Source organism: Rhynchophorus ferrugineus, unplaced genomic scaffold, assembly GCF_030347505.1.
Source record: "Rhynchophorus ferrugineus isolate W39M unplaced genomic scaffold, kcgeb_rfMv2 rfM9, whole genome shotgun sequence".
Lineage (NCBI taxonomy): Eukaryota > Metazoa > Arthropoda > Insecta > Coleoptera > Curculionidae > Rhynchophorus > Rhynchophorus ferrugineus.
The window spans coordinates 35,967,988-35,980,298 of NW_027472588.1; the positions used below are offsets into that span (position 1 = coordinate 35,967,988).

A 12,311-nucleotide genomic window follows, 5' to 3' on the forward strand; every position below is an offset into this window, starting at 1 on the left:
TTTGTTATTTTCGCAAAATATAACCATAGAAACTTAGAAGCGCATCTCCTATGTTAAAATTGGTTCTAAGTTACGCTCGGAAACCCCGTGTGAGGGCGCTTACGCATGCGCCGTATGACAGTTAGTTACGGCGGGAAATTTAAAAATGTTTAGGGGGAATTTTAAAAATTTGAGCGGGAAATTCAAAAATGTATAGTAAAAGAATTTAGGGGTAAATTAAAAAAAAATCTATTAATTTTACTGGGAAAATAAAAAAATAAATATATTTAAATATATTTTATTGATATATTACAGATTCATTAATTTTCCTTGACCATAAAGACATTCATATAATCACAGGGATATCTCCACTACCCAAAACACGTTATCCATATATTATCTTCTCTCTAATAACTAAAACAAACATTAAAATAAGATAATATAACTCTTAATGGTTCTGTTGTATTATTTTTTAGAATCAACTAAATTAACAACCTACCTAAATTGAGGTACATTTTATCAAACATGACAACTGCACTTCGGCCTATACAGTCAAGTTTCTGAACTAACGACCAAAATTATAGGTTACTACTCCAGCAGTAAAAAGGAACCTTATTCGGTATCTGCAATAATGTTCTTTTAAAAGGCAAGCATAATATCCTCAATAACAGTTTATATCCTTTGCCACTGCATTTCAAGGATAAAGCCATTTGTTTTTCATCCAACCTAAAACGAAACTGATGGGACAGGCTGAGTTATCTGTAAATGAACATATAAATTTCAAGTTAGAACCTCCATTCTCTTATAATAAACATAAGTTTCTTATTATATACTTACTTCTGGGTCTTGTTGGGGTAGAAGAATCTCCTATATATCTATCAGCCTCAAAAAACTTATGTGATTTAATATTGCCATTGGGAGCATATGTTCCTTGTCTTGTAGTAAAGGTAAAGAATCTTAATAAATATTGCTTAATTATTTAAATGCAATAAATCATTATTATTTAACAAAATACTATTTAAATTACTAGTAGGAAGTACATCATGTTTCAGCCATGGCTTTCCTCATTTTCGTCTATAGTCTTCATCTATGAATTGATAACAAACTTTCCTGAACCTACATAGATCATAAGAGATCCCCTTAAGGATTTCTTTTTATTAAACTAATAAATTAAAATACACAGAATAATCTAAAGTAATTGTCAAATATATATAAAAACACATACCGAAAAACTTGACATAAATAAACAATACAAATTATATCGCCTAAAATTGGCCGTTAACTGCTTAGGTTAGAATCATTAATACCGAGGCCGAACGAGGGAGAAACACACATATAGCTGTTGCATTTTTCATTTACATTTGGCCGCGTAACGGGGATTCCGAAAAGCTTAAACGTGGTACCCGATTTTTCCATATAACTTTCACTTCTAAATTTCTTTATTCTATGAATATAACATATATAGCTTTGAAGCTTGATGTCAGTAGAATAAAATGACATATGTGTCAAATCTTAATAATTCTTACTTAATTGTTAAAAAACCGGTAACGACCTTCCGTCACACCTGGTAGTTATGGACGCAATAATGAAAAAGGACTGCGAATGATAGCGCTATATTTGCTGGTTCAGATGCCGAAACTTTAGACGTTTCCTCAATATTTCTTCATTCATGAAGAAAACGATATAGCTCATATTATAAAATCATATAACTTGAATATGCATGAGTAAAATATAGTAAACCATTGACCATAGCTGGAACTAGTAAATCAGCAATTTGATGTCTTTCTAAGCCTACGTTTTTCTTTTGTTGTCAATAACATATATACAGAGAATTTTTACTGAATTCCTGGTATTGTGTGTCATTAAAACAATATCACTGTTAAAACACAAATTGCTACTATTATATTTTGATATCTTAATTCCATTAGTTACCATTTCCTAGCGATGTTCCAGTTGTTTTTTTAAGCGATTATAATAAATAAATGTGCTCTAAACATAACCATGAATTATTAAAATTCGTTATTATTACGGTTTGCGAACAGGAAACCGGATGATCAACAATAATTTCGACCGCAAAATATTTTGTTAATATCCCAGCGAAAATCAATTATATGTCATTAGGTTTTTTTCTAATTTCGTCACATAGCGTACACACGCTAACCTTGTTTATTACGTAAGATCGGTGTTTAGTTTTTACGGTTGAAAAAATCCTAAATGTATCTGTTTAGTAAAAACCTTTTATAGCTACCTTAACTATTTGTTTTCTTTCGATTTTTCACCATAAGGATCTGAAACGCTGACATTTAATTAGATTTTTTAAAGAATTAAATAATTTCTTTCCATTTTTTTATATCATTTATAGGTATTCAACAAGTGGAGTAAGATTTCACATTTCAATATTTTTCTATAGGTCTTGTCATTTTTTTTCAATTGTCAATGTCAGTATGAAACTGAAACGCCAACTGAAATTTGCCATAATATTTATTATGTATTTATTTTTAATTTAAGTTACTTCCGGACTACTGTATTATTAGGTTCTTGAATGCATTTTGTTCAACGATATTTATTGGTGAAAATTAAAATCGTTTTCCGTTTGTAAATAACTTTTAAATAGTATTAATAGTATTTGTTTTAATAGTATGATTGTGATAAATCGACTGTTTCTTGCCGTTATGATGAGATGGCTCCAAAAAGAAGGAATGTAATTTCGAACCATTATATTAAAATAATTAACGAAAGTAAATCTGTGCATGTGCAGTTCACCTACAGTCAGATAGTACAAGCACCTATAACATTAAATAATACTATCTTCCATATAGCAACAACGCTGAATATCTCGAAATGAAACTTGACGCAAAACTTCGCTGGAAGGAACATATAAAGAAGAAAAAAAAAGAACTGGTATTGAAATATAGGAAAATGTATTGGCTAATTGGAAGAAAATCACACTTATCAGTACATAATAAATAGCTATTATATAAGCAAATACTGAAACCTATATGGACATACAGAGTTCAATTATGGGGATGTTCTGCAAAGAATAATATAAACCAATTGCAGATTTATCAGAACAAAGTATTGTGCGCGTCCTACATCGAGACCTTCAGATACCCACTGTAAGTCAAGAAATCAAGAGAATTGCAAGGGGGTATGAGGAAAGACTCCATTATTATGAGAATATTGAACTATTGGAGCTTTTGGATACCACCAGCACAGAACACAGGCTCAAAAGTATCAAACCATCTGATCTTGTGTAGTGTTGTGTAATTAGGTGCACATAATAAAAAATACAGCAGTGACATGTATAAACATGACCGAGATAGGGCCGATGGGTCCTCCTAGTTATATACCTAGATTTAAATCATAAATTTTAGGTCAGTCGGAAACGATTAATAACAATGTAATAATTAAATGATAAAAAATATTAACATCAGGGTTTCATTACTTAATATTAAGTGCAAAAAGTAACGGGTTAATTCAAGAGAACCACCGGCATCGCCACCGAAGTGGAATATTCATAGTCATAGTTTTGATGTGCATTTGGTGATGTGCCTAGTTTGGATGTGCATCAGCAAGGTTTATTATATTACGAGTCGCTAAAATTGAATGAAAATGTAATTGCAGACTTGTATGCCTAACTATTGTCTATCGACGTCAAATTTAACGACGTATTGTTACAAATAAAACCAACAATAGCGACTAACAGACTCAAAACCCCATTCTTTTTGCACCTCGGCCACATATTGCAATGTATCAATGTACGGCCACATGTTGCAAGGGTTGAAAAGGATATACTGATGCATTCAAATTCAGTACTTATCAGAAACTGATCATATATATTGTACCAATTTTTGCAATAAATGGCATTTTGAGGTGAAAAAATGGTAAGAATATATGTAAACATCTAATATTTAGTATATAACAGTATGTTTTATGTATTATATAGTGAATTTTCAAAATAAAAAATTAGTAACTGATAAAAAGTTTTAAAACATAAAGTAAGTAATGATAAGAAAAACATCCTATCCATTTAATGTGCTGAATACGTAAAAAACACATGAGAAATGTCCTGTTGGAACTATAAATTAGCCAAACTTAATATATTAAATAAACTTAAATAACAAGTTTACCATTAGTCAGGAAATGCCTAGTATATAACGGTATTTCTTACACCAACAAAAACTTTCTCTGCTTTTTTTCTGGTTTACATTTATACATTAGTACTATTAATGTATATGTTAATAAAGAAATATCGACTAGAATTTCTAATGTTGGGATTAAAATACTTTTCAGTTACATTTATTATATTCCTGATCTAAGCTTTGTTTCTCAAATCTCAGCCATTTTTTACAGGTTGGTACAGGTTGTGTGTGAGGAGGTACCGTGTGCCGTTTTAAAACTAATTCGAACAAACATAATTTCATTTGTACCCCTGAGAGAAAAAGCCTAATACCGACACACTGGTTTCGGTTTATTAACAAGCATTCAACAATTGACCAGTTCCATAGAATAATAGATGTTATTGAAAAAGCCTACGAAAGTAAAAAAGTATGCTCAACTATATTCTTAGTTGTAGCACAAGCCTTCAATAAGGTTTGGCATGAAGGCCTTGTTCACAAACTACAGAAACTGTTACCAAAACAACATACCGAACTACTAAAATCGTACAAAGAAGTGTACTGAGGCCAATGCTTTATCTACTCTACACTTGTGATTTACCACAAAGGGAGAATTTTACAATAGCTACAATTGCTGATGATTCTGCGATTATAGTTGTCGGAGACAATAGTGAAGAAGCCACACGAAAATTACAACAGGAAAGTGACAATATAAATAATTGGACAGAAGCTTGGAAAATAAAAATTAACATTTTGCATATAGCTTGCTGTGAAAGATGAAATAACTTCGAATTTTTGGACTTACTGTGGACGAAAATATTGTGAACCTCGCATTTTATACTGACTGGACTACTTTATATAAGGTTGGGGAAAATTTATTTAGGTTTCTTTTAATAGATTGTGTAAGCTTGAATTCAGAAGAGGCGTTTTTATTCCAGAAATCTCAGAAGTTATGAATATATGAATATATGAATAAACGAAAATATGAATTTAACCAATTTTCCTCATATAAATTTGTTGTCATATGGGAATAGATTTATATGTGGTCACACATTTTTTACGAAGAAGCCAAGATGGTCTCAAAAGAATGAATTCTCATGAATTTATTATGGATATATTACTAATGAATAATACTTTAATAATTTTGCATATAGCTTGCTGTGAAAGATGAAATAACTTCGAATTTTTGGACTTACTGTGGACGAAAATATTGTGAACCTCGCATTTTATACTGACTGGGCTACTTTATATAAGGTTGGGGAAAATTTATTTAGGTTTTTTTTAATAGATTGTGTAAGCTTGAATTCAGAAGAGGCGTTTTTATTCCAGAAATCTCAGAAGTTATGAATATGTGAATATATGAATAAACGAAAATATGAATTTAACCAATTTTCCTCATATAAATTTGTTGTCATATGGGAATAGATTTATATGTGGTCACACATTTTTTACGAAGAAGCCAAGATGGTCTCAAAAGACATGAATTTATTATGGATATATAAGTAATGAATAATACTTTCAATAATACGATACACATTGTACCATCTTCATTTTTACAAAATGCTCTGTATTTAAAAGAGATACACGTAGGGATCGTAGAGATGTATATTATTTATAGGAAGTAATCAGTAAAATTATATGAGAAGATATGAGCTTTAATATACTCTTTAAAATAATCTGGGTGAATATATTTTGGAAAATGCATAAAAAATTAGTGGAAGTTATAGTTTATTTTCTCGATTTTATACTTCACTTTTCACTCACATTTTTTAATAAATTTAACGTGTTAATTTAACACATACAATTTCATTTTAAATGTTTTGCTAATTATCATATTTTTTTGCACACATAAGAACATTTTTATTTTCTAATAATAATATAGTTTCTCTTTGTAATTATAGCTTATTAAAATATATTACCGCCGGCCTGGTTGGCGCACTGGCCAAGGTGACTGAAAGGTCCTCATATTATTGCGATAGTCGCGGGTTTCGAATCCTGCTTGTGTTTCTAATTATTTTTCTTTTTTTTTATATCATCCCAAGCACGTCTAGGATAGCCACTAAGTTGGCCACTCACCGAGGACCGTGGTTCGGAGCTTACTTGAAATATTAGAGCTAATCCAAATAAACGCTAGTTGCTAAAAAGGAGACTGTAAAATATAAAAATATAATAATTTTAAACAATATAAACCGGTTTTCTTAAATTATCTCCTATATTGTGTTGTATTTATCATATTTCATGATGGAACATACAAACATTAAAATTTTGTATATTATATCTTATGTAATATAATTGCTAAGACCATTAGACACGTTTTTAGTATATCACCGAGCGTACAGTATTTGTATCTCTTACTGTTTCACGACTTACTATTCTATCAAATGGCAATTTAATAGAAGAATAATTGTGGTTCTGGAAATACACATCAATTATTTATGTTCTGACATGAGCGATATAAAATTAGCTAGAAGTAGTTTCTGTCTCGAAATACTGAGGGCACACTGATAATATAATACAGGAAAACAATAGATATAAATTTAAATTAATATTAAACCATAGTATATGTAAAATAATAAATTAATAAATAAATAAAATCAATAGCACACACAGGAGGGTTAAAAGTATAAATAAATTATATACAATTTAAAATTGAACACATTTACAGGACTACAAACACAACCATAACAATGTAGAGGCTCTATCCAGGCAGCACACATCAGCCCATACCGAAGTGGTAATAGTTATTTGGTCAGTAACACCAAACTTCGAAGAAAATCGATTTCTCGTAGAAATCCAAGAATTCTGTCTGTATTTTCTCCTGCTAAGGCATTTCTAAAATTTTGCAGCCCATATTTAGTGCTAACTGGGTGAGCGGTGAACAGTCGTTCAGTATGTGGTAGACTGAAATAGGGCCACGGTGACAAAACTCTTAGTAAGCAGGCGGGCTCGAAGTCATTCGAGAAACGACAGTGGCCCAATCTCACTCGATTCAAAGCTATGGCATGGTAACAATGAGAAGGAACGCGAAGAGAGGAGAAAAAATCAGCTTCAACTTCAAGGAGCCTATTGTGGTTGGCCTCTTGGGTCCAACGACGTTGTACCTAGTTATTTGTAAAACAAGAAACGAATGGAATAAAGTCGCTATGGACACAAACATCCCTGGTGGGAGAGGAAAGGAGGCTGCCGATTTAGCCGCGCTATCTGCGTGCTCATTTCCCGGTATAGTAACGTGAGAAGGGATCCACAGTAAACTTGTCCTGATCTAATTCAGATAGAGGGTACCGATGATTGACAGTGAGTCGGTGATCAGGGGATGGTTGAACTTTCCAGGAAATATTCGATAGTATTTCGGGAGTCGGTCAGGCCTAGCTATTCTTTGAAGGACTATGTTGTGATGAAGGATAAAGCTTTAAATATCGCGAAGAGTTCAGCGGTCAATCTTAAACCCTGTTCAGGGAGATTCAAATGGAATGCCCGGTTGTCCACCACAAATGCGCTACCAAGCCAGCTGCGATATTTGGAGCCATCTAATCTCAACTATTACATCAACTGTTAGGCTATCTGAAAGCACCGTTTTAGCCCGGTTCTTGCCTTTAAATCTCTCAATTAATTGCCTCTGAACTTCTTTGGTCTTCTTTGTCATTTACATCAAAATTAGCACTTTTTACTTTTTTCTAAGCCAAAACCGACAAAGGGGTGTGACGAAGCAACATCGTCGCAAATTTCTAAAAGTATATGACAGACTGCAGCAGTAGATTTTTTCAAGTAAAACAACAAAAGTAATTAATGGCGAAAATGAAAGTTTTGGCGTTATTGTATGTATACACTGAATATCTCAATAATACTAAATGAATAACTTTTATGCAGAGAAATATCAAAACCATCGAATTTAACGGTTGTTTACATTGGTACTTCAAATTTTCATCCCTAGATATTGCTGATATGAATAAATACAATATTTTAAATGTTCTGACTCACATTTCTGTAGATTAAAACTATTTTTGTACTCTTTGTGATTCCGCAATCTGCCCTATAGGCAATAAGTATTTCTTATATCTATATTATATTTACATGGTATGCAGAGATCACTTCATTAAGCGATCCTCTGTAAAAAATATTATCTTAATTAATTAGTCTTATTCTAAAGCTTATTCTAAATTCTACATATGTCCAGTAATCAGATCAGGTGGTGTTAAACGTTTTAGTCTACGTACTTCACTATCACGTCGCATATTTAGCTGATTAGCGAGTACAATGCGATGCACTGACACTCTTTCGAAGTACTTCACACAAACACGTTGAATTACACTCGTTATAAGTTCTAGAGGAATATCGCGTTGTATCACTTTATTTGAAATATAGTACAGAGCATCAACAATAGCACGCAACATTTTATTTTGAAACCGTTGTATGATGGATATACTAGATTTGCTAGTGGTACCCCATAGTTGGATTCCATATGACCAAATAGGCTTGAGTATAGACTCATACAGTAACACCTTGTTATATAATGATAACTTGGATTTGCGCTCGATGAGCCAATACATTTGATACAATTTAAGTCCAAGTTGTTTTCGTTTAGAGAGTATGTGCTTCTTCCAGGTTAGGCATCGATCTAAGTGCATACCAAGATATTTAACTTGCTCTGCTTGAAGGAGTTGACGATGATTGATATTCACTGGTGGACATGTTCTTCTACGCAGGGTAAACGTTACGTGGGTGGATTTTGATTTATTGACTTTAATGCGCCATGTCCTCAACCATAATTGTATTTAATATAGGTGGGTTTGTAGCTTTATTGATGTTGTGTCTGGATCTTCATGGGATGTCAAGATTGCTGTGTCGTTTTCGTATGTTGCCGAGATTAAAACATAATAATAATCTTGCTAAGAATAAATTATATATAAATATAGATGTTCTAAAGGTATTTTTTTAAAATACAGCAAATAAGCAATAATAAAATTATATATAAGCATTATATAATTGTATAAATTAAATACATTTATTGTTGTAATAACAAATTCGTTAATATATTCAAAATTATTGTTATTGCGGTGAGAAATATTAACTCAACACTATTTCAGCCGCCTTGTTTGACGTAGTGGTCAAGGCGACAGGATTTATGTTTGTGATTGACCGATAGGAAAAGATGTAAAATCCGACAGCGAAAAATTTTTATTGGCTCAGTCGGTAGGAATAGGTAGCTGAAATCAAATTAATTATCAAGAAAAGAAGACGGGTTGACGTTGGATTGGTAATCGTTCGCAGTTACTTAAATCCTTTTTTTCTGGTGTAGTTAAGTGGAATTATAATCGTTAACTAAAGCAGCTCATGCTGTAAGGCTACAAAGCTAGATTGAGAGTGCTCAACTACCGCTAGCCATAAGTTATTCCAAGTAAGAAACACTCAAGCTTTGAACAACACCTCTGGTACATGGATTTCCGACACATGTGTCACAGTTCAAGTTGTAAGGTAACCAAGAGCGGACTGAAGTTGTTGCGAATTAACTTTGAACAGAAACTTGCAATTCAGAGCGAACGGCCACCAATGGTGGATTGCAGTAACTCAGTTTCTTAACGGTAGAGCACTACGGAGTCACCAAAACTTCGAGAACTATTATGTACAGGAGTGCCATGGAAACTTGTGTAGAAACAATGCCATTTCGAAGAAGCCTTCAAAGGCAAACTGGCTAATGAAGGTAAAATGAATGCTCAAAAATAGTTTTCAATAATAATCTACTATAGGATGTCCAAACGGAATAATGACCACGTACATCACTGTGGTTGTTTCTTTAGGAGGGAGGTCTTATATAATACGTCCTGGATTATCCGGCCATCTCAATTTGGAGACGGATTGGACTGTTTTCTAATAGATAATAACCCTCAGTGTCTCTTTGAATCGTCGTTCAATAAGTCGCCCCTTCTTTCCATAAAATAAAACATTTATTCAAGCGAATTTAAGAGTTTTGTTTTCTAAACCATTCTATTTTTTATAACTTATTTACACTATATATGTTCATTGATTGAATGAGTCGTTGATTTAAAATTGTTTATTTTAATTCCAACATCCGTTAGGTGTACACAATCCATATAAATAGTTTTCTATTAGTTTTATTTAATAGTTTCTCGGTAACTCTTTATCTAGGACAACTAGCCAAAACTTTTCATCCTGTGACATTCGGCGACCGTTCGAGTCCGAGTCAAGAACAAACGCATTCTACGGAACCCAATGTCGACGTGCCCTTATACGAAACCGCAACAACAATAACCACCGAAATTTGAATACGCTAGTGCCAAGTTTGTTGCCGGGTACTTCCCTCCCACCACACCTGTATCAAAATTATAATTATTAGGTACGGGGGTTCTTGGTTCAGTACGAATCGTACCATCATAGTCCACCAACAGGCCGCCGCTAGCCGTCGATACCGTTTCGAATAGGTAATAGGCCAAAATACGTGTCACACACGGTACGATCTTTTTCGTTACGCAAATTCTCTATCGGTACTGGTGGATTTTATGTTTAGATTATTTTAATTGTGTTGCTTGGTAAGTCAATCTTTTTACGTTATATTTTATGTTGTTAAAACAACATTGTTTTTCGTTATTTTCTTAAGGGAATAAGAATCGATGTTTTGTTCTTTTAAGCTTAATCCGTTAAGGCTATGCCCTTAAGAGGATTTTTTAAATTCAAATGATTTTTAGGAGATACAATTGAATTTTGAGAAAAATGCATTAACATATTTTTTGCGAACACCTATAATTTGGCGAAAAAACTTTGTTACTTTTGACATTTACTAGAAAAATTAATAGAGAAGATTCACACCAAATTGATTAAGTAAATAAGTTCAATAGAACTTGAGAGATCATGTCAACGGTCTTAAAAGAAGCAGTTTCGAGAAAAAGGCGTTTAGAATGTCGTTTTTTAGATGCCACGCCATAAAAATAAATATATATTAAGGGCGTATTTTTAAGGATTGAAAATATGAAACAAAATCGATTTTTCACATTTCTAGACTAGAATACCCTCTAAAGATTTTTTTATATACATTTTAATAAATCTATAATAAAATACGTATTACTGTTATAATCATCAGGTGTTCATTGAAATAATCTTCAATTAATATTGTCAAGGGCTAATTGATATTGAAATTTTATGGAACAAGCTATTGTTAAAGTATTATTAACGATTTTTTAAAGTCCTATGTATAATATTATGTAAGGAAAATAACATTCGAAGATTCCTCACGATACCATGTATCCAAATGTTTTAATTTTCCCAGTAAACTTGACTCATTGTCTAAATGACATGGATTTTAAGTGCATCGGTTGATTGGACCTTATTGGTGGATAAATTGCCACTTCGTAAACTTCATATGAGTTGTGGCCTGGTCCCATATATGGTAATTATGTTTATGTATTATGTTAACATAGAGTTCCTAAATAATTGAAATTTTAATACATGGAGATTTGACATCAGTAAATAAACAATAAATATGATAAGAAAATGTGAAACAACATAAAAGTCTATATGTTATATTAATAACTTCAATTTCTATACAAATAATATACAAATAATTGATCACTAAAAATTTATTGATTAAGCAATTTGTGAAGAAGTTTTTCATGTCTCTGTATGTTATATTTAATATTTTTAAATATTTTTATACCATTAATTTTAGTGGAAAATTACGAGATGTCAATATTTCGATTAAAAGGGTTTCAATTTCAAAACAATAAAATTTTCTTTAAAAACTATTTGGAGAAAATGTGTTAAATGAGATACTGTTAATATGTTAATATGTTGTTAATAGAGTAACACATCTAGATTAGTAAAACAAAATCATGATATATGAGAAAATATAAATATATTATAAACCAAGATTTAAAAAAAAAACTGTAATTTCAAAATTGTAGTAGTCCTGAATAAAACGTATCAACATTTCATGTGATACCATTTGTTAATTTATAAGTTAGTATAGTCAAACAGTGCCTTAATAAACCCTATGGGAACACTGTAGCAACTCTTTTTGACTGCTATGCTCGCATAAAATTGAATTATATCGGAATATAATATAATATAAAGTTCACTAAAATATGCGCAAAATATACTTTGATTTTGATTAAAATTAATTAAAAAAAAACATTTCCTTGACGACATAAGAAGCTGTTTAAAGTTGATTGTGTAAATAACAATGAATGAAACAAAGTGCTACAA

At 31.8% G+C, this 12,311-nt stretch overlaps 1 protein-coding gene and 1 long non-coding RNA gene across 3 annotated transcripts in view; one reads left to right on the top strand and one right to left on the bottom strand.

The window, feature by feature from the left end:
- Positions 1 to 261: 261 nt before the first annotated feature.
- On the bottom strand, positions 262 to 3,343 carry LOC143203214 (uncharacterized). The gene is made up of 4 exons (XR_013007293.1): positions 1,020 to 3,343; positions 817 to 935; positions 479 to 738; positions 262 to 393 (listed from the first exon to the last, which is right to left on the bottom strand). It is a non-coding gene; the product is annotated as an uncharacterized LOC143203214 (long non-coding RNA).
- A 7,125-nt stretch (positions 3,344 to 10,468) lies between these two features.
- Positions 10,469 to 12,311, top strand: part of LOC143202813 (putative multidrug resistance-associated protein lethal(2)03659) — a 49,666-nt gene continuing 47,823 nt past the window's right edge. For both annotated transcript variants that reach the window (XM_076414628.1, XM_076414627.1), the window contains exon 1: positions 10,469 to 10,642. The gene's annotated coding sequence lies outside the window, so the exon portion shown is untranslated. The remainder of the gene's footprint in view (positions 10,643 to 12,311) is intronic.